This window comes from Pan paniscus, chromosome 23 (assembly GCF_029289425.2).
Source record: "Pan paniscus chromosome 23, NHGRI_mPanPan1-v2.0_pri, whole genome shotgun sequence".
In the NCBI taxonomy this organism is placed as follows: Eukaryota; Metazoa; Chordata; class Mammalia; order Primates; family Hominidae; genus Pan; species Pan paniscus.
Genome location: NC_085927.1, coordinates 55,069,057 through 55,095,688, shown reverse-complemented (window position 1 = coordinate 55,095,688; position 26,632 = coordinate 55,069,057). Strand labels below are relative to the sequence as shown.

The 26,632-nt window shown below is 51.3% G+C and overlaps 1 long non-coding RNA gene across 2 annotated transcripts; it reads left to right on the top strand.

Annotated features, from left to right (window-relative positions):
- The first annotated feature begins 1,404 nt into the window (after nucleotides 1-1,404).
- On the top strand, nucleotides 1,405-26,102 carry LOC117977430 (uncharacterized). Of its 2 annotated transcripts, none has more exons than XR_004668569.3 (3): nucleotides 1,405-1,838; nucleotides 14,334-14,591; nucleotides 23,974-26,102. It is a non-coding gene; the product is annotated as an uncharacterized LOC117977430 (long non-coding RNA). The 2 variants fall into 2 exon arrangements; XR_004668570.3 differs by lacking the exon at nucleotides 23,974-26,102 and adding an exon at nucleotides 15,260-17,095.
- The last annotated feature ends 530 nt before the right edge of the window (nucleotides 26,103-26,632 follow it).

Sequence of the window (26,632 nt, the reverse complement as noted above, 5' to 3'; positions counted from 1 at the left end):
GCTCCTTTCTCTCCCGCTTCCTTGAGCACATGACAGTGACCCTGAAGGCCTAATAGCACTGCTCACTACTAACCCCTACTGAGCACTTCCTCTGTGGCCCACACCCTCCTGAGTGCACCACAGGCAGTTTCCTGAATCGTCCTGAGAATCCCAGGGGTGGCTCTGACATCACCATCACACTTTACACATGAAGAAATTGAGGCACAGAGAGGCTGAGTAGTTTACCTAAGGTCACACATCCATGGAGCGTGGAGCTGGAATTTAAACCCAGGCAGTCCGCTTCCCTCTGTGCCTGAACCAGTCACCTGGTGCATGTGTGAGCCTGATGCCAGCACGGGACCCCGGGGAATGAAAGGCTGAGTATTTGCAAGACTTTCTGAAACCACTAAGTCTGCAAGGTTGCAAATGAGTGAGAGATTACTACAGGGATAACTGGAATCTTCTCTATTATTCGTAAGAAAATAGTTTTCAAATATCTTTAAGTACTTTATTATTGCTCACAATATGAAGACAAGTCTCACAAACGATCCCCCACCCCAACTGAACAAGGGAACAGGGAGAGACTGTGAAAAGCGGGGAGGGTGTTAGATGCAAAGGCTGGGCTGGAAGCTGGCCTGCTGAGGATCACCTTTAGAGCCCGAGGTTCTGCAGGAGGAAGATTCAGCCCTCAGAAGTTATAGATGGGGGCTGACAGGCTGGGGCAGGAGCCAGGGAGCCCAGTTACTTACTGAGCGTCTGTGGTCCCAGGCTCTAAGCAAAGGTGGGTGGGGGGACAGGACTTCCACCATCGATTATCTGAGTAAGCTGCGTGGGGCTCCCGGCTCCCATATTTATTCACCTGAAACCCACTCACCACGTGCTAGGATCGTGGGTGACCCAGCCCCATCCCGGCCGGGGGACTCACTGTCCACTGTCCACTCTCCCAGGAGAAGAATACAGAGTGACAGTGTGGCCAGGGGACCTGTAGGAGCCCAAGGGAGGTGCCTGGTTCAGCCTGAGGCTCGGGAAGGCTTGCTGGAGGCGGTGGTGCCTCGACTAGATCTTGAACGGGGAAGGTATGCCGCGTGTTCCCGGTGGAAGGAACAGTATGCACTACGCCGGGAGGTGAGAAGTGCAGGGGGTGGGGTTTGGGTGCAGCCGGGACCGCAAGGGTGGGCCGGGGCCGGGAGAGCAGGGTCCTGGCTGTGGAGCGCGGCTTCGCCGCCCGGGGCCTGCCCCCGCCCCCGCCCCCGCCCCCGCCCCGCCCCCGCCCCCGCCCCCGCCCCCGCCCCCGCCTACCCAGGCTCCGCCCCCGCCTACCCAGGCTCCGCCCCCACCTACTCTCAGCCCCGCCCCGCTGGCGCGTGGAGCCTCGCGTTGGTGTCGGGCGCCCCCTGGCGGCGCAACGCGGGCGGTTCGGCCGGGGAGGGGGCGGTGCCGCGCCCACAGCAAGGCTGACTCCCCCAATTTCTATTAGCATCAGAAGAATGCCCTCTCAGGGGGAAGCAATTGTTTTCGCGTATAATTTCGACACATTTGCCATTATGGCAGCGCAGTCGCGAGATGCTTTTGCTTTAATTTATTATTTTTTTTTATAATGGAGGGAGGGTCCCGCCCAGGGTCTAGCGTTCAGGGCCCGCGGCCTCCACGATCCGGGTACGACCACAGGCGGGTGCCCACCCAACTCCATCCTGGCCTTCTTCGCCTCACTTCCAGGGGCTGCAGGGGACACCGAGCTCCTTTTCCTCTCAAAGGTGCAACAAAAACCCAGCGAGCACTGCTGCGTGCCCGGCGCTGCTAGGGACATCAGGAGAGGGCAGAAGCCTGTGCTCCCGGAGTCGCCTTTCAGTGGGGACGCGGTCAGCAAACCCACGGCGCTCTCCTGTGCTGGGAGAGACGAGGGCAGGAGATGGGGCGGGCGAGGGGCGGGAGGAATGGGGGCGGGCGAGGGGGATGGGAGCGGGTGAGGAGTGAGGGGGGGTGGGGGCGGGTGAGAGGTGAGGGGGGTGGGGGCGGGCCAGGGAGATAGGGGAGGGGGAGGGGTGAGGGAAGCGGGTGAGGGGAGTGGGGCGGGTGACGGGGATGGGGGCGAGTGAGGGGTGAGCGGGTGGAGGCGGGGCTTGCGTCGGTGGCCTCACCAGAAGGGACTGTGCGGGGACCTGGAGGAGGGGACAGAGGGAGGTTGGGGAGACTGGGAAGATCTTCCAGGCAGAGGGAACCTCACCGGCGGCTGTCAGGAGGAGGGAGGGGAGAGGGCTGGGTGATGAGGTCAGCAAGGGGCAGGGGGTGGAGGATGGGGGGCGACGGGGCGGGGCCTGGCAGCCCAGGACGGTTTTGGAGCTCAGCGAAGGTCTGAGCGGAGGGGCAGGGGCAGCGGTTGGAAGGCTGCAGGCTGGCGGGGAGGGAGAGGGGGACAGGAAGCCCAGCAGTGGCGGGGCATGCATCCCCTCCCTTCCACCCCCTCTTTCGGACCCCCTCTCTCCTAGGCTCCCCCACTCAGCTCCCACAGATCCTCTTGCCCCAGGTCCTTCCTCTGTGTGCGGTAGAGGGAAGGACCATGCGTGCACATGGGCGGGAGGATCATTTGAGCCCAGGAGTTCAAGACCAGCCTGGGCAACATAGTGAGACCTCATCTCCACAAAAATAAAAGATTAGCTGGGTGTGGTGGCGCGTGCCTGTAATCCCAGCTACTCGGGAGGCTGAGGCAGGAAGATTGCTTGAGCCCAGGAGTTGAAGGCTACAGTGAGCTATGATAGTGCCCCTGCACTCCAGCCTGGGTGGCAAAGCAAGACCCTGTCTCAAAATAAAATAATAAAATAAAATAAATCACACATATTTGAAGTATACAATTTGATGAGTTTTGAATATAGATGTATATTCTGTGACTCCATCACCACAGTAAGATAATGACCATTTCCGTCACTCCCAAAAGTGTGCCCCTGGCGGGGCCCGATGGCTCACGCCTGTAATCCCAGCACTTTGGGAGGCTGAGGCAGATGGATCACCTGAGGTCAGGAGTTTGAAACCGGCCTGACCAAACATGGCGAAAACCCGTCTCTACTAAAAATACAAAAATTAGCTGGTGTGGTGGCAGGTGCCTGTAATCCCAGCTACTTCGGAGACTGAGGCAGGAAAATCGCTTGAACGCCGGACGCAGAGTTTGCAGTGAGCCGAGATCGCACCACTGCACTCCAGCCTGTGTGACAGAGTAAGACTCCATCTCAAAAAAAAAAAAAAAGAAAAGAAAAGAAAAAGAAAAAGTATGTCCTTGTCCCTTTGTAATCCATTCCCTCTTCATCCCCCCTCCCCTCTCCTCCACCCCACCCCCATCCCACCCCCAAGCAACCACTGGTCTGCTTCTGTCACTATAGATGAGACTGAGATTTTCAGAATTTCATGTAAGTGGAATCATAACATGTGTTCTTTTTTGGTCTGGCTTCTTTCACTCAGCATAACTATTTTGGGGTTCATCCATTTTCTTAGATGCCATTAATAGTTCATTCCTTTTTATTGCCGAATAGTATCCAATTGTAGGATATGCAACTGGATATGCAGTTAGCTGATCCGTTCACCTGTTAATGGGCGCTTTTAAAATTTTAGCTCTAGAGCTACTATGAACCTTCCTGTTCAAGTCTCCATGTGGACATGTGCTCTCATTTCAGTTGGATAAATACCTAAGAGTACAATGGCTGGGCCATGTGGCAGGCATGTGTTCAACTTTTTAAGAAACTGTCAAATTGTCTTTCAGTGGATATCCATTTACATTCCCACCAGCAGTGCGTGAGAATTCCAGTTCCTCCACATCCTCACCAACACTTAGTGTGTTCAGTCTTCTTCATTTTGGCCATTCTGGTATATGTATAGTGGTGTCTCACTGTAACATCTCATTCCCTAGGGAATCTTTTTTTTTTTTTTTTTTTTGAGACAGAGTTTTGTTCTTGTTGCCCTGGCTGGAGTGCAATGGCGCAATCTTGGCTCACTGCAACCTCCGCCTCCTAGGATCAAGTGATTCTCCTGCTTCAGCCTCCCGAGTAGCTGGGATTATAGGCATGCAGCATTACACCAGGCTAATTTCTGTATTATTATTATTATTATTTTGAGATGGAGTCTCACTCTGTTACCCAGGTTAGAGCGCAGTGGCGTGATCTCAGCTCACTGCAACCTCTGCCTTATGAGTTCAAGTGATTCTCCTGCCTCAGCCTCCCAAGTAGCTGGGATTACAGGCACCTGCCACTGCGCACAGCTAATTTTTGTATTTTTAGTAGAGACAGGGTTTCACCATCTTGGCCAGGCTGGTCTCGAACTCCTGACCTCGTGATCCACCTGCCTCGGCCTTCCAAAGTTCTGGGATTACAGGCATGAACCACTTCGCCCAGCCAATTTTTGTATTTTTAGTAGAGACAGGGTTTCACCATGTTGGATGGGCTGGTCTCAAACTCCTGACCTTGTGATCCTCCCGCATCGGCCTCCCAAAGTGCTGGGATTACAGGTGTGAGCCACTGCGCCCGGCCAGAACTCATGGTTTTGAACTTCTTTTCATTTTCGTCATCTGTATATCTTATTTGGTGAAAAGTTTATTCAAATTTTTTGCCCATTAAAAATAAAAAAAGAATGGGTTGTTATTGTTTACTATAAGAGTTTTTTTAATATTCTAGATCATGTATTTTTTTCTTCTTCTTCTTTTTTTTTTTTGACAAGGTCTCATTCTGTTGCCCGGGCTGGAGTGCAGTGGCTCATTGCAGCCTCGACCTCCAGGGCTCGGGTAAACTTCCCACCACAGCCTCCTGGGTAGCTGGGACCACAGGCATGCACCACCACACCCGGCTAGTTTTTGTACTTTTTTGTAGATAACAGAGTTTCACCATATTGTCCAGATTGGTCTCAAACTCCTGAGCTCAAGTGATCTGCCTGCCTCTGCCTCTGAAAGCGCTGGGATTACAACGGGCGTGTACCACTGTGTCTGGCCTGATCATGCATTTTCAATGAAGGCAAAATTGCCCCCAATGGGAAAAAATTGGTTCTCGTGAAATGAAAAAATTGTGCTCTTTATGTACAAAGCACAATAAACGCACAATACATAAACGGGTACCTGTGTATTAAATTTCCATGGGGGTGATTAGGAAGGATTGTCTAAAAATATTCCTTGGATGAGGAAGGGAATGGAAAAAGGCTGAGAAAGTGTTCGAGATACAAGTCCTTTGTTGGATGTATGCTTTGCAAAAACCAAAAAATTTTAATTTGGATAAAGTCCAATTTATCAATTATCCCTTTTATAGTTTGTGCTTTTTGTGTGCTATTTCAGAAGCCTCTGTCTAACTCAAGGTTACTAAGATTTTCTGCTGTTTTCCTGTAAAAGTTTCACAGTTTTAACTCTTCCATTTAGGTCTGTGGTCCATTTTATAGACTCCCCCAAATTTATTTATTTATTTATTTATTTTGAGACGGAGTCTCGCTCTGTCACCCAGTCTGGGGTGTAGTGGTGTGATCTTGGCTCACTGCAAGCTCTACCTCCTGGGTTCAAGCCATTCTCCTGCCTCAGCCTCCTGAGTAGCTGGGATTACAGGTGAGCGCCACCACACCCGGCTAATTTTTGTATGTTTAGTAGAGATGGGGTTTCACCATGTTGGTTAGGCTAGTCTCAAACTCCTGACTTTTTGATCCACCCGCCTCAGCCTCCCAAAGTGTTGGGATTACAGGTGTGAGCCACTGCGCCCGGCCCCAAATTAATTTTTGTATGTAGTATGAAGTAAGTGTGGAAGTTCATTTTTTTATATATATATGGACGTCCAGTTGATCCAACACTTTTTGTGGAAACACTTTCCTTTCCCCACCGAATTGCTTCATCACTTTGGTCAAAAATCAGTTAATTTGGTCAGGCACTGTGGCTCACGCCTGTAATCCCAGCACTTTGGGAGGCCAAGGCAGGTGGATCACTTGAGGTCAGGAGTTCAAGACCAGCTTAGCCAACATGGTGAAACCCTGTCTCTACTAAAATTACAAAAATGAGCCAGGTATGGTGTGTGCCTGTAGTCCCAGCTACTTGGGAGGCTGAGGCAGGGAATCACTTGAACCCAAGAGGTTGCAGTGAGCCGAGATTGCACCATTGGACTCCAGCCTCGGCAAGAGAGCAAGAGACTCTCTCAAAAACAAACAAACAAACAAAAACAAACAAAAAAATTCAGTTAACTACATATGTGTGAGTCCGTTTTGTAATATGCTGTGTGAACCAAAGAAAAACCCATTCATGGGCTGCCTGGTCTGGGCCCCGACTATTTTCTAACATTGACCTCCAGCACTCAGACCTCCTTGCTGGCCCCTGGCTAGGCACCTGCTGCCTCAGGCCTCAGCTCCAGCTCTGTCCTGGTCTAGAACCGTCTACCCTGAGATCGTCTCCTGTCAATGCCTCCTCCTCTGAGAGGGAGGCCCCTGCCATGGTGTTGCTCTGGTGATTTGGTTCCAGGAGAGCTTGGTGAGATCAGCAGGCGCCGGATTGTACAGGGACTTGCAGGCGGAGACAAGAATTGAGGTTTTATTCTGTGTGAGATGAGAACAGGAATGGCATGATCTGACTTTGGCTTTGGAAACGTGGCCCGGGCTGCTGTGTCGAGGTGGACTGTAGGGGGAGTGCGGAGGCAGGGTGGCTGCAGGAGGCTCCGGAAGCACGTGGCTCCTGCCAGCCACTGGCTCTGCCTGTAGTCCTTCATCAGAGCAATCCTTGGCCCTGAGAGCAGATGCTGCAGTGAGAAGGAAGGTCAGCCCTGGCCAGCCTTGCTCCGGGATCCCAGGGCATGGGATTCAGGAAAAATAGGGGCTTCCCTCCTCCACGTGCACCATACCACCCCGCCCTCGGCTCCCACACCCTCGTGGGATGGCTCCAGGCTACTGTCCTGGCCCTTGACCCATTCGCTGCCCTCAAGGCTTGGGCTGCATTTGTGGAGCAGAAGAAGGAGCCCGGGGTGGAAGCCCTGAGGTTAAGTTCCAGCTCCTCTTCTTACCAGCTGGGTGACCTCCAGCGAGTCACTGGAGCCTGCAGAATCTCATTTGAGAAGTTGGATAAGATCTCTGCCCCCACCGCCCAGGCCCCAGGGGAGCTGTGCAGACTGACTCTCTTCTGAAGAGTCCCTTGGAAATGTTTTGGCGGTGGCAAGAGAAAGAGCTTTACTTGTTCTTCAGAAAGACTTGCCGGAGTCAGACACTGAGGACTCCAGAGCATCTGGAGGAAGCCCAAGGGCCACCTCCCCTGAGAAGCCTTCCTTCGCCAGCCTGAATAAAATGGACCTCTATACACACACCTGTCTCAGTGGTGGCAGTGGCAGGCCATCTGGAGCGGCTGCTGCTGTCACACCAGCTGCAGCAGGGAGGCACGGCTGGGGCTGCATGTTCCATGGAACTGGCAGGAGCTGGGGACAGGCAGGAGCCTCTCCCATTCTGAGTCGGGGTGGCAGCTCCCTGCGTGCCGCTGCAGCTGCCCAAGCCACGGCTGTGGACCCAGGCATCCCTGTGCTCTCGGAGCCCGGGAGCAGGTGGGAACCCCACCCTCCCAGGTGCAGCTGCGGCCGCCCAAACCACAGCTGCAGACCCGGGCCTCCCGCTCCACAGAGCAGGCTGGAGTCCTGCCCCACATCCCACATAGCTGCACCGGCCCTAACTGCGGCTGTGGCCCAGGCATCCCTGCACTCTTGGGGGCCCTGAAAGGCCCCCCTGCCCTCACAGGCTTGGAAATGCCCGCTCCCACTGCCTGGCTTCTCCTTGCTGTCGGCACCTGCTCTGATCTTGGGGCAAAATTGGGGCCGAGCCTGGGTTTTGTCACAGCCCAGCCAGGTATGCACACACTCGGGGCAGTGCTGACATGCCAGCCCCCTGCTGTCTCAGCCCCCTCCAGATTTTGGGCACTGATGAGCATAGGAGTGAAGCTGAGGAGGAACTGAGGGCAGCTTGGCACTGGCCTGCAGACGCCCCTTGGTACCTATAGCCTGGGCGCCATGAATGGCAGCAGGAGGCAGACAGGTTTCTGGGCAGAAGGGGGTGAGTCCCTGGTGAGGCCCACCTTCAGGCCAGGGAGGCCCTGAAGGCTGGGGGCCAGGCTGTCAGTGCCGTGGACTGGAGTGTGAACTTGTGTTGCCTTTTCTGGGCCTGCCCATGGCCGCCCATGTACCAGTCAGCATGAACTTCCCCCTCTCTGAGGCTCACAGAAGCCCCAGGCTCAGCCAGAGCTGAGCAGACGTCGGATGACCAGCTGTAGTGAGGAACTGCCCCATCTTGCTCACCCTCTTGTTTCCGTACCTCATTCTTCCTGAGTGGAGGACAAGAACTTGGGACCCACTGAATAAGGCTAAAAGAGCTATAACACAAACAGGGCTGAGACATGCCCCTTGCTGGCCGCGTTGCAGGGGAAGAGAAGGAAGGAAGAGCTGCAGCCCTTTGGGGAGCCCAGACCGGGGAGTCTCCCAAAGAGGGCTGTGACGCCCTCTTTGGGTCCCTGTGGTTTCTGGCATCTCCAAGCTTCTGAGAGCCACTGTGTTCCCCAGTGCCAGCTGTGGAAGCTGCTTGCAGTTCGCCTGGTCCAGCTGTAGCCTCGCAGAGAGCTGGGGCCCATGCTGGCACCTGGAGCTGCCCGCCCCACTGCAGTAGCTGGCGTGTCTGACTCTGCAGTAGCCGGACCTCACGCTTGCTTACACGCCCGTCACCACCCCACGCAGTCTCCCTTGGTAGACATGGGATCCAGGCCGATAGTGTGAGCCGAGTGCAGTCTGCTAGGACAAGTGGGCAGAATGAGCCCAGTGGGCCCAAGCAAAACTCAGACAAAGATGCCACTGGCCACAGAGGTTTCTGCCCAGAAAAGCGACACCCCAAAGATTCCATAACATCAGCACCTGACCCCGCTTACATCTGTACACGCACCTGTCTCTGCACCTGGCTGCTCTGACGTCTGTACACACACCTGTCCCTTCCTTGTTTCTTCAATCATAGGGCAGCCTGCCAAGCCATGAACCACTGATATCTCAGGCTGTGGGGAGCACTTGGTGTCCCCAGAACCCAGCCATCAAGGGCCTACCCTGAGGAGGCAGGCAACGATGAAAGAGGGGAGAATGAATGAATGATGTCTCTGTGTGCTGAGTCTTGAGGAAAACGGACCATGAAAACCATTCCTGTATTGAAAGTGCTAGAGGCTTCCAGCCAGGACCACAAGGAATGTGTGCACAGCCCCATGGGGAATCACGACCCCCATGACCCCCACTTTGCTGAGAAGGGAACTGAGACTCACAGAGGCTGAGCCGCTTCACCCAGCGAGGGGCTGGTGGAGCTGGGATTCTAGCCCCGCGTGTTGCTCTCCCCACTTCCTCGTGGCTCTCAGTATCCAGGAGGAATGAGGGGCCCCCTTCTCCTACTGATGAGGAAACTGAGGCCCAGGGTATGTGGGGATCTGCCTATCGCTGAGCATGCCAGGAGACAAGTCGGGCCTGCAGCCCACATCCTTGTTCTGAAGCCTCCCCCAACCCCTTTCTTTTTTTTTTTTTTTTTGAGACAAAGTCTCACTCTGTCACCCAGGCTGGAGTGCCGTGGCGCGATCTTGGCTCACTGCAACCTCTGCCTCCTGGGTTCAAGCGATTCTCCTGCCTCAGCCTCCCAAGTGCTGGGATTACAGGTGCCTGCCACCACACCCGGCTAACTTTTGTATTTTTAGGAGAGACAGGGTTTCACTATGTTGGCCAGGCTGGTCTTGAACTCCTGACCTCAGGTGATCCGCCCACTTCGGCCTCCCAAAGTGCTGGAATTACAGGCGTGAGCCACCGCACCCAGCCCCAAGGCCCCTCTTCCTGTAGCCCTCACTTCCCCTGGTGTTCCCCCCACCTTTGCCCTTCCTGCCTCTATCCTAGACCTGGTGGTTCCCGTGCAGCTTCAGTCAGCACCTATAAGGGAGAACGAGCACATTCTTGCTTCTTCTTTTTGTTTTGTTTTGTTTTTTGAGACAGGGTCTCACTCTGTTGCCCAGGCTGGAGTGCAATGGCGTGATCACGGCTCACTGCAGCCTCAACCTCCCAGGCTTGAGCAATCCTCCCAGCTCAGCTTCCCGAGTAGCTGGAACCACAGGCACGTGCCACCATGCCTGGCTAATTTTTGTATTTTTTTGTGGAGACGGGGGTCTTTCCATGTTGCCCAGGCTGGTCTTGAACTCCTGGGCTCAAGTGATTCACCTGCCTTGGCCTCCCAAAGTGCTGGGATTATAGGCGTAAGCCACCTTGCTCGGCTACATTCTTGCTTCTTAAAGAGACAGTGCTCTCTGTCGCTCCTGTCCTGTCCTTTCTGTCTATGGCCCACAGCAGCCAGGAAAGCCAGGTGTCCTAGACGGAACTCTGGGCAGTGACCTCAGGGATCCCCATAGTTACTGTCCCCCCGATGCCCACCAGGGCAGCAGTTCTCCCACAGCTGGCCCTGTTCCCCTGGGGGCCATGCTGTTCTATCATTGTCTTCCCTCTTGCCAGCAGGGACTTGCAAAGCCCTCAGACGGTGGTACAGTGACACAGTTCTCCTCCTCATCCTGGCTCACTCGTGCATTTGCTAACTCAGCATATGTTCATGGAGCACCTACTATGTGTCAGCTCTGGGCTAGGTATGGGACTATTCTGGTGAGCAGACAGACACACTCCACTCCTAGGGCCGCAGGCCATGGGGGAGTGAGAGAGCAATAGAGCCGTCACACCCACGAATCAAATTGGGTGCTGTGAGGGGAAGGAGGGGGTTCAGGGCAGGAACAGGGTTCTAAGGAGTCAGATAAGACAGGAGTAGGGTCTGGTTCAGGGATTCCTGGGGGCCGCCCTGGGGAAATGATGGCTGAACTGGATGGGAGGATGAGAAGGCGCAAAGAACATTCCAGGAGGAGCAAACAGCAAAGAAGGTCTCGTGTCTGGAAGGATGATGGCCTGTTGAGAAGCCAAAAGGCTATGAGGCAGGAGGGCAGGAGTGAGGGACAGGGGCCCAGGGGCCTGGGGGTCCTGCCTTCTTCAGGCTGGGGCTCGGCCTGTATCCCAGGGTGAGGGAAACCACTAACTGCTAAGCCGGAAAGTGACATGTTCAAGTTTGGATTCTGGAAAGATCACCCTAACCTTGATTCAACACCCAGCTATAAAGGATGTTATAGAGACTGGGCACGGTGGCTCACACCTATAATCCCAGCACTTTGGGAAGCCAAGGCGGGCAGATCACCTGAGGTCAGGAGTTCGGGACCAGCCTGGCCAACATGGTGAAACCCCATCTCTACTAAAAATACACAAATTAGCCGGGTGTGGTGGCAGGCGCCTGTAATCCCAGCTACTCGGGAGGCTGAGACAGGAGAATGGCTTGAACCTGGGAGGTGGAGGTTGCAGTGAGCAGAGATTCTGCCACTGCATTCCCAGCCTGGGCAATAGGGTGAGACTCCATCTCAAACAAACAAACAAACGAACGAACACACACAAAAACAAGAATTTTTTAGAGACAATAAGGGAAATTTGAATGTGACTGGGATTTAGAAGGAACTAGATTATTGGTAGTTTCATTCATTGTGATGATGGTATTGCGGTTATGGAAAAAAATGTCCACCTAAAAAAGTCAATGCATTTACTGAAGCATTTGGGTGTGAATGAGCATCATATCTAAAATTAACTTTAAAATATTTTTAACAAGATGAGCTGGGCTTGGTGGCTCACACCTGTAATTCCAGCACTTTGGGAGGCCAAGCAGGTGGATCACCTGAGGTCAGGAGTTCGAGACCAGCCTGACCAACATGGTGAAACCCCATCTCTACTAAAAATACAAAAAATTAGCCAGACATGGTGGCATGCTCCTGTAGTCCCAGCTACTCAGGAGGCTGAGGCATGAGAATTGCTTGAACCCAGGGGGCAGAAGTTGCAGTGAGCCGAGATCACAACACTGCACTCCAGCCCGGGTGGCAGAGCGAGACTCTGTTTCAAAAACAAGCAAACAAACAAACAAAAATATTTCTAACAAAACAAATGGAGAAAATATGGCAAGATATTAATAACTGAAATCTAGCGGATGGATATAAAAATTTTCTATTATATACTTCACTCTACTTTTGGATTTATTTGAAATATTTCATATTAAAAAGAAAAAATTAATAACAAAGAAAGAAGAAAAGATAGGTCAATGATATACAGACAGACAAATAGATCTCCCTGGTTTTTGGGTAGAAGGTGGGTTGGAGGGGCCAGGCCTCCTAAGTTGGGAGACCCCATGGGTTAGTCCATTTTGCATTGCTATAAAGAAATACCTGAGACTAAGTTATAAGGAAAAGAGGTTTATTTTAGCTCATGGTTCTGCAGGCTGTAGAAGCATGACACCAGCATCTGGTAAGCTTCGGTGGGGCCTCAGGAAGCTTCCAATCATGGCAGAAGGCAAAGAGGGAGCAAGTGCATCACGCAATGAGACAGCAAGAGGGGTGGGAGGGGTCACATGCTTTTTTGTTTTGTTTTGTTTTGAGGCAGAGTCTCACTCTGTTGCCCAGGCTGGAGTGCAGTGGAGCCATCTCGGCTCACTGCAACCTCCGCCTCCCAGGTTCAAGTGATTCTCCTGCCTCAGCCTCCTGAGTAGCTGGGACTATAGGTGCCTGCCACCACGCCTGGCTGATTTTCGTATTTTTAGTAGAGACAGGATTTCACTATGTTGGCCAGGCTGGTCTCGAACTCCTGACCTCAGGTGATCTGCCCATCTCACCCTCCGAAAGTGCCAGGATTACAGTCATGAAGCACCACGCCCAGCATGCCACACGCTTTTAAACAACCAGATCTTGCGTGAACTCATTGCCACTTATTACCATGATGAGGACACATGCCATTCATGAGTGGTCCGCCCCCATGACCCAAACACCCCCCACCAGTCCTCGCCTCCAACATTAGTAGTCACATTTTAACATGAGATTTGGAGGGGACAAACATCCCAGCCATATCGCCCCATGAAGAGGATGTTCGTGGTAGGTGAATTCTAAAATGACCACCGGTGACCATGTCCTTGTGTCATCTTCTCTGCTTGAGTATGGGTGAGACTTGTAGATATGATGGAATATCACTCCTGTCATTATGTTACATTATTTGGCAAAAGAGAAACTTGCAAGTGTGATTCAGGTCCCTCACAGTTGAATTGATGAAAAGGGAGATTGTCCTGGGTAGGCCTGACCTAATCAGGTGATCTCTTGAAAGGGGACTCTTAAAGACAGGGTAAGTCAGAGAGATGTGCTTCTGCTGGCCTGAAGAAGGAACTAGAGGATTAGTGTTAGTTTCATTAGGTGTGATGATGGTATTGTAGTTATGGAGAAAAAATGTCCATTTTTAAAAGTTCAGTTGGGCGTGGTGGCTCACACCTGCAATCCCAGCACTTTGGGAGGCCAAGGTGTGTGGATCACCTGAGGTCAGGAGTTTGAGACCAGCCTGGCCAACATGGTAAAACCTTATCTCTACTAAAAATACAAACAAAATTATCCGGGCATGGTGGCAGGCACCTGTAACCCCAGCTACTTGGGAGGCTGAGGCAGGAGAATTGCTTGAACCCGGGAGGTAGAGGTTGCAGTAAGCCGAGATCATGCCATTGCACTCTAGCCTTGGTGACAGAAAGGGACTCCATCTCAAACACACACACACACACACACACACACACACACACACACACACACACTCCAAGGGGCTGGGCACAGTGTCTCATGCCTGTAATCCCAAAACTTCAGGAGGCAGAGCCAAGAGGATCACTTGAACCCAGGAGTTTGAGACCAGCCTGGGCAACATAGTGAGACCTTGTTTCTATTTTTAAAAAATAATAAATAAATAAAAATAAAGGCCAAGCACAGTGGCTCACACCTGTAATCCTAGCACTTCGGGAGGCCAAGGTGCATGCATTGCTTGAGCCCAGGAGTTCAAGACCAGCCTCACCAACATAGCAAGCCACCGTCTTTACCAAAAAAAGATACAAAAATTAGCTGGGCATGGTGGTGTGCACCTGTGGTCCCAGCTAGTTGGAAGGCTGAGGTGGGGGGATTGCTTGAGCCCAGGAAGTTGAAGCTACAGTGAGCTGATATCATACCACTGCACTCCAGCCTGGACAACAGAGCGAGACCCTGTCTAAAAAAAAAAAAGTCAAGGAAGCCTCCGTGAGTTCTCTAGCTGCAAGGAAATGAATTCTGCCAACAACTACATGATCTGGGAAAAGGGCTCCAAGTCTCAGGTAAGACCTCAGCCTTGGCCAATACCAGGATTTTAGCCTTGGGTTGCCCTGAGCAGAGAACCCAGATATGGTGAGCCTGAGCCTACCAACCAATAACACGGTGAGCTGACAAAGCACTTAGTTTGTGATAATTTTTTATGCAGGAATAGAAAACAAATACGCTGTTAAAAGAGTTCAATCAGAAGAACTCGTGACAGTGGGGATGGTGTGAAGCAGATGGACCTGAGAATACTTAGAAGATGAAATCACCAGATGGATGAGAGCTGAGAGCAAAGGAGGGGGCGTCTGGAAAGAAATGGAGAGGGAGAGCCTGCAGGAGGATGAGATCTGGGGGACACATTGAGGTGTCCCTTCAGGCATTTCTATGAACTTCTTGAACTTTCAGCTGGGCACAGGAAAAGGTAAGGGCTGAAGGTCAAGCAGATGTGGGGAGTGGTTGGTGTGTGATGGAGTTTGGTGCCATGGGAGGGAGGAGCTTGGCCCAGGATGGACCCCCAAGGACCTGACTCCAAAGAAGCCTGGAGGGACTGATTCCTGGGTCCTAAAAGCTGGGTGTTATGGTTTGAGTGTGTCTTGTGCTGGACACTTAATCCCCAATGCAACAGTGTTGAGAGGTGGGGCCTTTAAGAGGTGATTGGGTCATGGTGGCTCTTCCCTCACAAATGTATTAATGTCATTATTATGGAGTGGGAGTGGGTTTGTTACTGTTGAAGTGGCATCCTTATAAAGGATAAACTTGGCCTCCTTTCTCTTGCACACTTGAGTGCTCTTTTGCCCTTTTACCTTCTGCCATGTGAGGACACAGCAAGAAGGCCCCCACCAGATGCTGGCACCTTGGTTTTGGACTTCACAGCCTGTAGGACTGCGAGAAACAAATTTCTCTTCTTTATAAATTACCCAGTCTTCTGTTATAGCAGCACAAAACAGACCAAAACACCAGGGAGGGGAGAGGGCTCAGGGTGAGGGGCAATTCAGTGCTGGCTGCATGTCACACAGGCCACCAAGGCCTGCCACTGTGACTGCTTCATTATCTCTGGATTTGGTCTCCTCCCCTTCTTCACTCCCACAGCAACACTCCAGCCTGGGTCTCCCGGCCTCTCCTGCAAACCCCTGCAAACTCAGGGCAGCTCTGGGAAGGCAGGAACCGCATCTGACTCACCCTCTTGTCAGGCCCTGTGTGGACGCTGGTGACAAAGTCACAGATATTACCAGTATATCTGTGGCCTGTAGCCTACAGTCATAATGAAAGGCATGCCAAATTTCCGTTCAACATTAGTAAAAATAAAGGTGTTATTTTCTTCCCATCCAAGTTCACAGATCTCCTGAATTCTGTCCACAGACTTCTACTCAGGATGAAGGGCCCAAGCTCTATGCCACGATGAGGCATGGATTGGTGCACTTCGTGAACAGAACAGCATGGCCAGAAGGGAAGAAAATGTCAGCAAGCAGCAGCAGCAGAATCAGCAGGGCTGTTATGGGGGGGTGCAGACAGGACATATTGGGCTTCAGCAGGAAGACAGTGCCTGCTGACAGCCAGCCCACACTCGGAGAGGGCCCATGTGAGAGGCCTGAGCTGAGAGTGAGGGTGAATGGGCATTCTAGGCTGAGGGCAGCACACATGTGACCTCAGGCTGGTCCCTGCCTCTCTGGCTTTTGTCCCTTCAATGTGAAATGGACAGGCTGGACCAGAGGCCTCCTAGGGCCCTACCAGGGCTCACCCTCTACTGCCCGTCCCACTTTCATCTCTGGTAGGGAGGGCCCAGCAGCCAACGTACCATTGGGACTCCCCCGTTTGTTAAGTGAGGGCTCATGGTGGTCTCTGTTTCAGTCATAACCCACTGATGAGTGTTAACTGCATCATTTTATTATTAGTGTTATTATTATTATTTTAACACGGAGTCTCACTCTGTCGCTCAGGCTGGAGTGCAATGGCGTGTCTCTGCTTACTGCAACCTCCGCCTCCTGGGTTCAAGCGATTCTCCTGCCTCAGCCTCCTGAGTAGTTGGGATTACAGGCACGTGCCACCATGCCTGGCTAATTTTTGTATTTTAGTATAGATGGGGTTTCACCACGTTGGCCAGGCTGGTCCCGCACTCACCTCAGGTGATCTGCTCGCCTCGGGCTCCCAAAGTGGTGGGATTACAGGTGTGAGCCACCGTGCGCGGCCCAAACTGCACCATTTTGTAAGCCCCCTGCCATTTCACAGGCCTTGGTCAAAGTGAAATATTCCACAGGGGTTCAGGTGGTGACAAACATCCTCCCTGACTGCCTGACTTTCTTATCATACCCTGCCAGGCAAAGACCCAGCTGAAGAAGCATCACTGTCACATTCTGTGGAAACAAGGGCCAAACTGCCTCAACATGGCATGTTATTAACTTTCTTTTTTGTTTTTTGAGACAGAGTCTTGCTTTGTTGCCCAGGATGGAGTGCAGTGGTGCTATCTCGGCTCACGGCAACATCTACCTCCCAGGTTCAAGTGATTCTCCTGTCTCAGCCTCTCGAGTAGCTGGGATTACAGGTGCCTGCCACCATGCCCAGCTAATTTTTGTATTTTTAGTAGAGACAGGGTTTCACTATGTTGGCCAGGCTGGTCTTGAACTCCTGACCTTGTGATCCACCCACCTCAGCCTCCTAAAGTGCTGGGATTACAGGTGTGAGCCACCGCGCCCAGCCTGCTATGAACATTTTTCCAGGCAGCAGGCCATGCCCCCCAGACCCCTCCTGCCCAGGCCTATACGTACTCCAGCCTATAAGTGGCAGTGGCCACTGGCATCAAGCTGGTCCCCACCTCCGCAGGGCTGATGCTGGACATAAATGCCTGTGTTTGCTGTAGAGCCGCATCCCCACCCCCCACCTCTCTCTCTCTCTCTCTCTCTCTGTGTGTGTGTGTGTGTGTGTGTGTGTGTGTGTCTCTTCCTTTAACCCTTGCCTTTCCTTCAAAACCTAACAATGAGTAAGGGCCAGAAACCCCTCTCAGCTGGCTTCAGCAGGAAAGGGGGTGTATTGGCTCCGCAACTGAAAGACTGGGCTTCACTTTCCATCTCTCGGCCCTGTTCTCCTCTGTGTGGGCTCCGTTCTCAGCCAGGGTCGCCCTACCAAGATGGCTGCTGGAAAGATGGCAGCTGGCAGCTGTCCTCTTAGTGGCCCTACTGCAAAGACATCCAGAGTCCTGGGATTGGCCCTGACTGGACCATCCCTGGACTATCACTATGGCGAGGGAGATGCTCTGATTTAATGGGCCAGACCTGGCTCAGCTCTCGTGAACTGAAATGGGCACAGGGTGGGTCCCAGAGGAAAAACCCCATCATGAGAAGAGGACAGAACAGATGCTGTACTAGCAAAAGTGGTGGAAGAGGCTGCAGCAGTGAGTTGAAGTTTGTCCCCCACTTCCTGCAAAATGAGATGTCTACCTGTGAATGCGAGTGACGTTATTTGGAAAGAAAATCTTTGCCAATGTGATTAAGCTCAGTCTCTTGAGGTGACAGCATCCTGGATTCACTGTGGTTCACTTCAATGTCAAGTGAACTTTTTTTTTTTGGGGGGGGGGACAGTCTTGCTTTGTCGCCCAGGCTGGAGTGCAGTGGCGCAATCTCGGCTCACTGTAAACCCCGCCTCCTGGGTTCAAACGATTCTCCTGCCTCAGCTTCCCGAACAGCTGGGATTACAGGCATCTGCCACCATGCCCAGCTAATTTTTGTATTTTTAGTAGAGACAGCATTTCACCATGTTGGCCAGGCCGGTCTCGAACCCCTGACCTCAGGTGATCTGCCTGCCGTGGCCTCCCAAAGTGCTGGAATTATAGCTGTAAGCCTGTACAGGTGTGAGCCTGAACTTTTTTTTTTTTTTTGAGAAGGAGTCTCACTCTGTCACCCAGGCTGGAGTGCGGTGGCACCATCTTGGCTCACTGCAACCTCCGCCTCCCAGGATCAAGCGATTTCTTCTGCCTCAGTCTCCTGAGTAGCTGGGATTATAGGCGTGCACCACCATACCCAGCTAATTTTTTGTATTTTTAGTAGAGACGGGGTTTCACCATCATGGCCAAGCTGGTTTCAAACTCCTGCCCTCAAGTGATCCACACGCCTTGGTCTCCCAAAGTGTTAGGATTACAGGCGTGAGCCACCGCACCTGGCCAAGCCTGAACTTTTAAGAGCAGCAGGGGAGACTGAGTCGCAGTGACACAGAGGAGGAGGCCATGTGAAGAGATGGAGGCAGAAATTGGAGTGGTGCAGCCGCAAGCCAAGGAGTGCCTGGAGCCACCAGAAGCTGCAAGAGACAGGACGCCTCCTCCCCTGGAGCCTCTGGAGGCAGCACAGCCCCATGGATGCCTTGGTTTCTGACTTCTGGCTTCTAGAACTGTGAGAGAATAAATGTCTGTTGGCTTAAGCCAGCAGTTTGTAGTGACTGGTTACGGCAGCCACAGGAAACTGACACTCACCCAGCTCATGTTTCTAATTTTTTTTTTTTTTTGAGGCGGAATCTCACTCTGTTGCCCAGGCTGGAGTGCAGTGGAGCCACCTCGGTTCACTGCAACCTCCGCCTCCCAGGTTCAAGTGATTCTCCTGCCTCAGCCTCCTGAGTAGCTGGGACTACAGGTGTGCACCCCTACACCTGGCTAATTTTTGTATTTTTAGTAGAGACAGGGTTTCACTATGTTGGCCAGGCTGGTCTTGAACTCCTGACCTCAGGTGATCCGCATGCCTCAGCCTCCCAAAGTGCTGGGATTATAAATGTGAGCCACTGTGCCCAGCCTCGGCTCATGTTTCTGAAGCACCATAAATACTCCCTGGTCATGACTCCCAGGATTGAAGGTCTATACAACGGCCTCGGGCTTCCAAATGTGCCCAAACTTCCCATCCAGCCCTTATCCGTGGCTCCCATGATGCACCACTGCTCCATCGCCCACGTAGGAAAGGGCAGCACTGGGTGGGATCAGGTGTGGGCTCTTCACTAAGTAGGCGCTAAACACATCAACATAACTGAAGTGAGGCCAGATATCCAAGTACAGTCACCGCCTTCTTCTCAGCGCTTACCACGGGCACAACCCCCTGGCTTCATGGCCTTGAGTAAGCCACTCGGCATCTCCACTCCCTGCAAAATGTTGTCAAAAGGTGAGCCTCAATGTTCTTACCTATAAAATGGGGATGATAACAGTACAATCCAGGCCATGTGCAGTGGCTCACGCCTGTCATCCCAGCACTTTGGAGGTGGATGCAGGCAGATTGCTTGAGCCCAGGAGTTTGAGACCAGCCTGGGCAATATGGCATGACCCTGTCTCTAATAAAAATACAAAAATCTGCCTGGTGTAGGGGTGTGAGCCCGTTGTCCCAGCTCCTCGGGGGGGTGCTGAGGTGGGAGGATCACTTGAGCCTGGGAGGCAGAGGTTGCAGTGAGCTGTGGACTGCACTCCAGCATGGGCAACAGAGTGAGACACTGTCTCAAAAACAAAAACAAGGCCGGGTGCGGTGGCTCACGCCTGTAATCCCAGCACTTTGGGAGGTGGGTGGATCATGAGGTCAGGAGATTGAGACCATCCTGGCTAACACGGTGAAACCCCATCTGTACTAAAAATACAAAAAATTAGCCGGGCGTGGTGGCACGCGCCTGTAGTCCCAGCTACTTGGGAGGCTGAGGCAGGAGAATCGCTTGAACCTGGGAGGCAGAGGTTGCAGTGAGCCAAGATTGCGCCACTGCACTCCAGCCTGGGCGACAGAGCGAGACGCCGTCTCTAACAAAAACAAAACCCAAAAATACCCAGTACAATCCTGCAGTTAATTTAGGGGGATTAAAGGGGGATTAAAGAGACCTCGGCATACCACTGAGTGTTATTAAGAAGTGCTGTCTTTTCCCTTCTCTGGAGACGCTATCCCTCCAAGTGAGCAATGAGTTGTTAATTTTTCTTCTTTCTTTCTTTTTTTTTTTTTTAGATGGAATCTCGCTCTGTTGCCCCAGGCTGGAGTGCAATGGCGCCATCTTGGCTCACTGCAACCTCTGCCTTCCAGGTTCAGGTGATTCCCATGCTTCAGCCTCCCAAGTAGCTGGGATTACAAGCACCCACCACCATGCCTGGATAATTTTTGTATTTTTAGTAGTGACAGGGTTTCACCATGTTGGCCAGGCTGGTCTTGAACTCCTGACCTCAGGTGATCCACTCCCCCTCAGCCTCCCAAAGAGCTGGGATTACAGGCGTGAGTCACTGCACCTGGCCTAATTTTCTTCTTTCATCAATAGTTACCTTCCACGTGTGGGCCACACCATCCATGTGGGCTGGAGGACGGAGCCATTTCCAGGCATTTGTTGGCCTGAGTCACTCTAGCTTTCAGAGGCTCAGCCTATATTATCTGCAACATGAATGCACCCTTATCAAAATGTTTCCCCTAAAAAATTCTGAAAAGATTTCAGGCCAGGCACAGCGGCTCATGCCTGTAATCCCAGCACTTTGGGAGGCCGAGGCGGGTGGATCACAAGGTCAGGAGATCGAGACCATCCTGACTAACACAGTGAAACCCAGTCTCTACTAAAAATACAAAAAAAAAAAAAAAAAAAAAAAAAAAAAATAGCCGGGTGTGGTGGCAGGCGCCTGTAATCTACTAGGGAGGCTGAGGAAGGAGAATGGCGTGAACCTGGGAGGCGGAGCTTGCAGTGAGCTGAGATAGCGCCACTGCACTCCAGCCTGGGTGACAGAGTGAGACTCCGTCTCAAAAAAAAAAAAAAAATCTGAAAATATTTCTATAATTTTGCCTTTGAATTTTCTTGGCTACGTGACTCTGCCTTTGCTAATCTTGGAGAAGATACATAACCTCTGTATGCCTCGGTTTCCTCATGCTTAAAACAGGAATAATGATGGCTCTTAAGTCATAGAATTCAGTGTGTTGACATATGTAAATTCATAACACCACGCCCAGCAGAGGTAAGTCCTGAATACACGTTTGCCAAATAAACTAAAATACCAGTAACTTTCAGTTTCTGATTTCTTGTCGACCATCTGGCACTCTCAGAATTCTTGCTACGTGAGAAAATCTAACCCACAAAGAGTTTTCAAATGTAGTAAAACTTTTATAAATACCAAATCGAAAAGATGACATAATCTTCCATCTTGTAGGTATTTAATGAAATGTCTATTAATTTTAATTTTGCCATTTTATTTTTGCATTTTACAGTAGTACACAATGTTAATTATTAACACAGTGTTCATCGCCCCTCAAAATTCTGTGAGCTCCAGCCCTGTGAGCCTAACCAATAACATAGCATCAGCAGGGGCAGAGGTCACACAGATGCCTCCAAGGGGGCTGATTCTGAGATGACCAAATGGAGGCAATGACCAGACCTATTGCCCAGTCCCACCTGGCTCTGCTCACCAAAGCTGTGGGGGTGGGGAGATGCCAGGGAGCTGTGCTAGCAGAAGTCAAAAGGTTCTGTCCAGAGACAGGTAGGTCAGGTTCACCTGGATCACAGCCATGACCAGGCAGGAGGCAGAGGGTGCCAAGGCTGTGTGTTCATGGACAAGGGGAACATCTTCTGAACTGGAGCCTCAGGGGGCAGGAAAAGGGGAGCAGGCTCTCCAGCTCTCCCTGCCCTGGCCCACCCTACCTGTTCTCCCATGATGTTGGGGCTGGAAAGGCCCAAGGGGATATCTAGTTTAGCCTCCTTCTCATTGACAGATGGAGCAGGGGTCTGGAGCAGAAGGGATCTGCCTGTTTCAGGCTGCGCTGGTTTCAGGTGCCCCTGCCCTGGAGCACCCTGCATCTCCACTCCACTTCCCAGCAATGAAGCTGTCCTGTGTTGCATGACATAGGTTTTCTTCCTTCAAAACAGCATTCCAGGGCTGCGCGCGGTGGCTCATGCCTATAATTAATCCCAGCACTTTGGGAGACGGAGGTGGGTGGATCACTTGAGGTCAGGAGTTCGATACCAGCCTGGCCAACATGGTGAACCCCCCCCCCGTCTCTACTAAAAACACACACAAATTAGCCGAGTGTGGTGGCACACGTCTGTAATCCCAGCTACTTGGGAGGCTGAGGCAGGAGAATCACTTGAACCTGGGAGGCGGAGGTTGCAGTAAGCCGAGATTGCACCATTGCCCTCCAGCCTCAGTGACAAGAGCAAAACTCCATCTCAAAAACAAAACAAAACAAAAGAAAAAACACAGCATTCCAGGGCTGGGTGTCTGTAATCAATCCTAGCACTTTGGGAGATGGAGGTGGACAGATCACTTGAGGTCAGGAGTTCGAGACCAGCCTGGGTAACATGGCAGAACCCCACATCTCTACAAAAATACAAAAAAATTAGCCAGGCATGGTGTCACATGCCTGTACTCCCAGCTACTTGGGAGGCTGAGGCAGGGGGATAACCTGAGCTGGGGAGATGGAGGCTGTGGTGAGCTGTGATCATGCCACTGTGCTCCAGCCTGGGTGACACAGTGAGACCCGGTTTCAAAACAACAACAACAACTTAGCATTCCACACTCTGCTTTCCAGTGGACCTTCCCACCTTAAACCAGAAAAGGAATGAGTTAATACCAGAGTGTACACTGATATCTCTTCCTTCGTGGCTACAGGAGGGTTGGAATCCTGGCTCAGTTCTGATTTGTTGTGTGATTTTTTTTTTTTTTTGATGGAGTTTCCCTCTGTTGCCCATTTAAAGTGCAGTGGTGTGATCTCGGCTCACTGCAACCTCTGCCTCCTGGGTTCAAGTGTTTCTCCTGCCTCGGCCTCCTGAGCAACCGGGATTACAGGCGTGCGCCACCACACCCAGCTAATTTTTATATTTCTAGTAGAGACAGAGTTTTGTTTCTTTTCTTTTCTTTTTCTTTCTTTTTTTTTTTTTTTTTTTTGAGATGGAGTCTTGCTGTGTTGCCCAGGCTGGTGCAATGGCGTGATCTCGGCTCACTGCAACCTCCACCTCCTGGGTTCCAGTGATTCTCCTCCCTCAGCCTCCCAAGTAGCTAGGATTACAGGTGCCCGCTACCACGTTGGACTAATTTTTTTGTATTTTTAGTAGAGACAGGGTTCCGTCATATTGGCCAGGCTGGTCTTGAACTCCTGACCTCAGGTGATCCACCCACCTCAGCCTCCTAAAGTGCTGGGATTACAGGCATGAGCCACCATGCCCAGCCCAGAGATGGGGTTTCACCATGTTGGCCAGGCTGGTCTTGAATTCCTGACCTCAGGTGATCTGCCTGCCTCAGACTCCCAAAGTGCAGGAATTACGGGCATGTGCCACCACGCCCGGCCCGCCGTGTGATTTTGAGCATGACTCAACCTCTCTGGGTTTCGCTTGCCCCCACTAACATATGAAGAAAAAACACTGGCTGCCTCTTCCGGGGCTCAGGGGTTCTAGTTGTCCACATCCATGAAGCTCTGGGCATACGGCAGGGCCTCAGGAAATATTAGTATGTATCTCCCCACCCCCAATCCCATCAGGTGCTTCCTCTTTCAAAGTGTCTTCTGAATCCTTTATTCTCACCAAGGTGTCATGCCTAATAATAATTTTAAGGCTACTCCCTCCAGGGGAATTTTAGCAGGGATCTGTTAAAAAAAAAAAAAAAAGGCTGATCGCTTATGGTAGAATTTCTGACAACATCTGAGAATGAGAAAATATTTTGTGTGGAGTTAGGTTAGGTGGGGGTGTTGGGGTGGTGCAATGGTGTGGAAGGGAGGAAGGGAGGTAACTGAACCTTTTCAAGCAGTGCCTCTATCTTTGTAGCAGGTGAGAAAAGGCCGGTATTAGAGGGGCTGCTGCAGTCTAGGCCTGGGAATGATGGCTGGGTTTCATCTGTTTTCCAGATGAGAAGCAGGGATTCCCAGCAAAGGAGAACCATGAGTCACAGGGAAAAGTCTGGCCGGAAGCTGCTGACACACATTCTCACAGGACCATGGCAAGTATGTTAATGATTTACAAGGGTGGATGGGAGAGCCCTGGAACCTGGCCTTCGGAACATGAGCTCATGGACCTGACATTGGAGCTGTTTATACCTAACGTGACTGGGAATTAGTTATCTTTTCTTCTTGGGGACCAAGGAGAAAAGATGAAGAGCTGGAGTTTAATAACAGTCTTGCAGAACGTTAAGGCCAAGAGCGATCTCAGAGATCAGCCAGTCCCACCACCTCCTATACAGACTGTGACGTGAACTGAGGCTTAGACAGGAGAGGGTGGTGGCCAGGGCCTTGAAGCTGATCTGGCAAGTCTCTGGGCCTGTCAGTCACTTAAAACACGGCGGGGGAGATCTAAAGAAGCTTTTGTGGCAGGACATGATGGCTCACACTTGTAATCCCAGCACTTTGGGAGACCGAGGCAGGTGTATCACTTGAGGCTAGGAGTTCAAGACCAGCCTGGCCAACGTGGTGAAACCCCATCTCTACTAAAAATACAAAAATTAGCCCCACATTGTGGCGGGCGCCTGTAATCCCAGCTACTCAGGAGGCTAAGGCAGGGGAGTTGCTTGAACCTGGGAGGCGGAGGTTGCAGTGAGCTGAGATTGCGTTACTGTACTCCAGCCTGGGTGACAGAGCAAGACTCTGTCTCAAAAAAAAAAAAAACAACAAGTTTTTGTTCTTAACACTGTCTGGCAGCTGGGCGCAGTGGCTCACACCTGTAATCCCAGCACTTTGGGAGGCAGAGGCGGGCGGATCACGAGGTCAGGAGATCGAGACCATCCTGGCTAACACAGTGAAACCCTGTCTCTACTAAAAATACAAAAAATTAGCTGGGCGTGGTGGCGGGCGCCTGTAGTCCCAGCTACTCAGGAGGCTGAGACAGGAGAATGGCGTGAACCCAGGAGGCAGAGCTTGCAGTGAGCCGAGATCGCGCCACTGCACTCCAGCCTGGGCCACAGAGCAAAACTTGGTCTCAAAAAAAACAAAAAACAAAGCAAAAAAAAACACTGTCTGGCTCTTTGAATAAGATCAGCCCCAAGCATTTGGAGATAAAAAGGTGTGCTGTCGGACATTTTTAGAGGGATGGCATTAGGCAAACCCCAGGCAGGAACTCTGAAAAATGAAGCAAGACTGACCTATTAAAGCAATTGGATTGTGGTTGTTTTTTCTTTCTGCTAAATTTTGCTTGATTGTTGTTCTAAGTGTTTGCAAAATAAACCTCAGGGATAGAAGCGCTTAGGTGGAGAGCTGACACAATGCCCACATCTCAGGCTTGCCCATGTATTGGTATCACTGCTGTAATAATTACTACAACGTTATTGCCTTAACGCATTTCCAGTTCTGTAGGTTAGAAGTTCAACTGGGGTCTTGCTGAGCTAAAGTCAAGGTGCAGGCAGGGCTGTGTCATGTCTGGGAGCATCTGTAGGAGAATCTGTTTCCTTGCCTCTTCCAGCTTCCGGAAGCTGCCTGCATGCCTTGTCTTGTGGCCCCTTCCTCCCTCTTCAGTGCCAGCAACATTGCATTTACCTGACCATTCTTGTGTTGTCACATCTCTTTTTGACCACAGCCAGGAAATGTTCCCCGATTTTAAGAATTTATGTGATGAGATTGGGCCCACTTGGATAACCCAGGATAGTCTCCCTATCTCAGTGTCTGTACTCTTAGGCCCCATGTGGCAGCTAATGCCTGTAATCCCGGCACTTTGGGAGCCCGAGGTGGGCAGATCACTTGAGGTCAGGAGTTCGAGACCAGCCTGGCCAACATGGTGAAACCCTGTCTCTACCAAAAAATACAAAAAATAGCCGGGTGTGGTGGCACGTACCCTTAGTCCCAGCTACTCAGGAGGTTGAGGTGGGAGGATGGATTGAGCTGGGGAGGTGGAGGTTGCAGTGAGCTAAGATCGTGCCACTGCACTCCAGCCTGGGCAACTGAGTGAGACCCTGTCTCAAAAACAAACAAACAAACAAATCACATCAGTAAAGTCCATTTTGCCAGGTAAGGCAACATATTCACAGGAATTAGGGTGTGGGCATTTTTGGGGCCATTATTCTGCCTACATACTTTCAATTCTATTTTATATTCTGAATATTTGTATACAGAAAAGTGCATAAATAATTACAAAATGCCAGCTTTATATATATATAACATATATATTACATACATATATTACACATACATAACATATATAACACATATGTTATATATAATACATATATGTATTACATATATAAAATACATATATGTATTACATATATTTTATATATAACATATATAATATATATAACATATATATTACATATATCTATATATATATATTTTTTGAGACCAGGTCTCACTCTGTTGCCTAGGCTGGAGTGCAGTGGTGTGATCGCGGCTCACTGCAGCCTCGACTTCCCCGCCTCAAGCAATCCTCCCACCTCAGCCTCCTGAGTAGCTGGGACCACAGATGCGTGTCATCACACCTGGCTAATTTTTTTTTTTTTTTGTAAAGATGAGGTCTTGCTATGTTGGCCAGGCTGGTCTCAAACTCCTGGGCCTAAGCCAGCCTCCCTCCTGCCTTGGCCTCCCA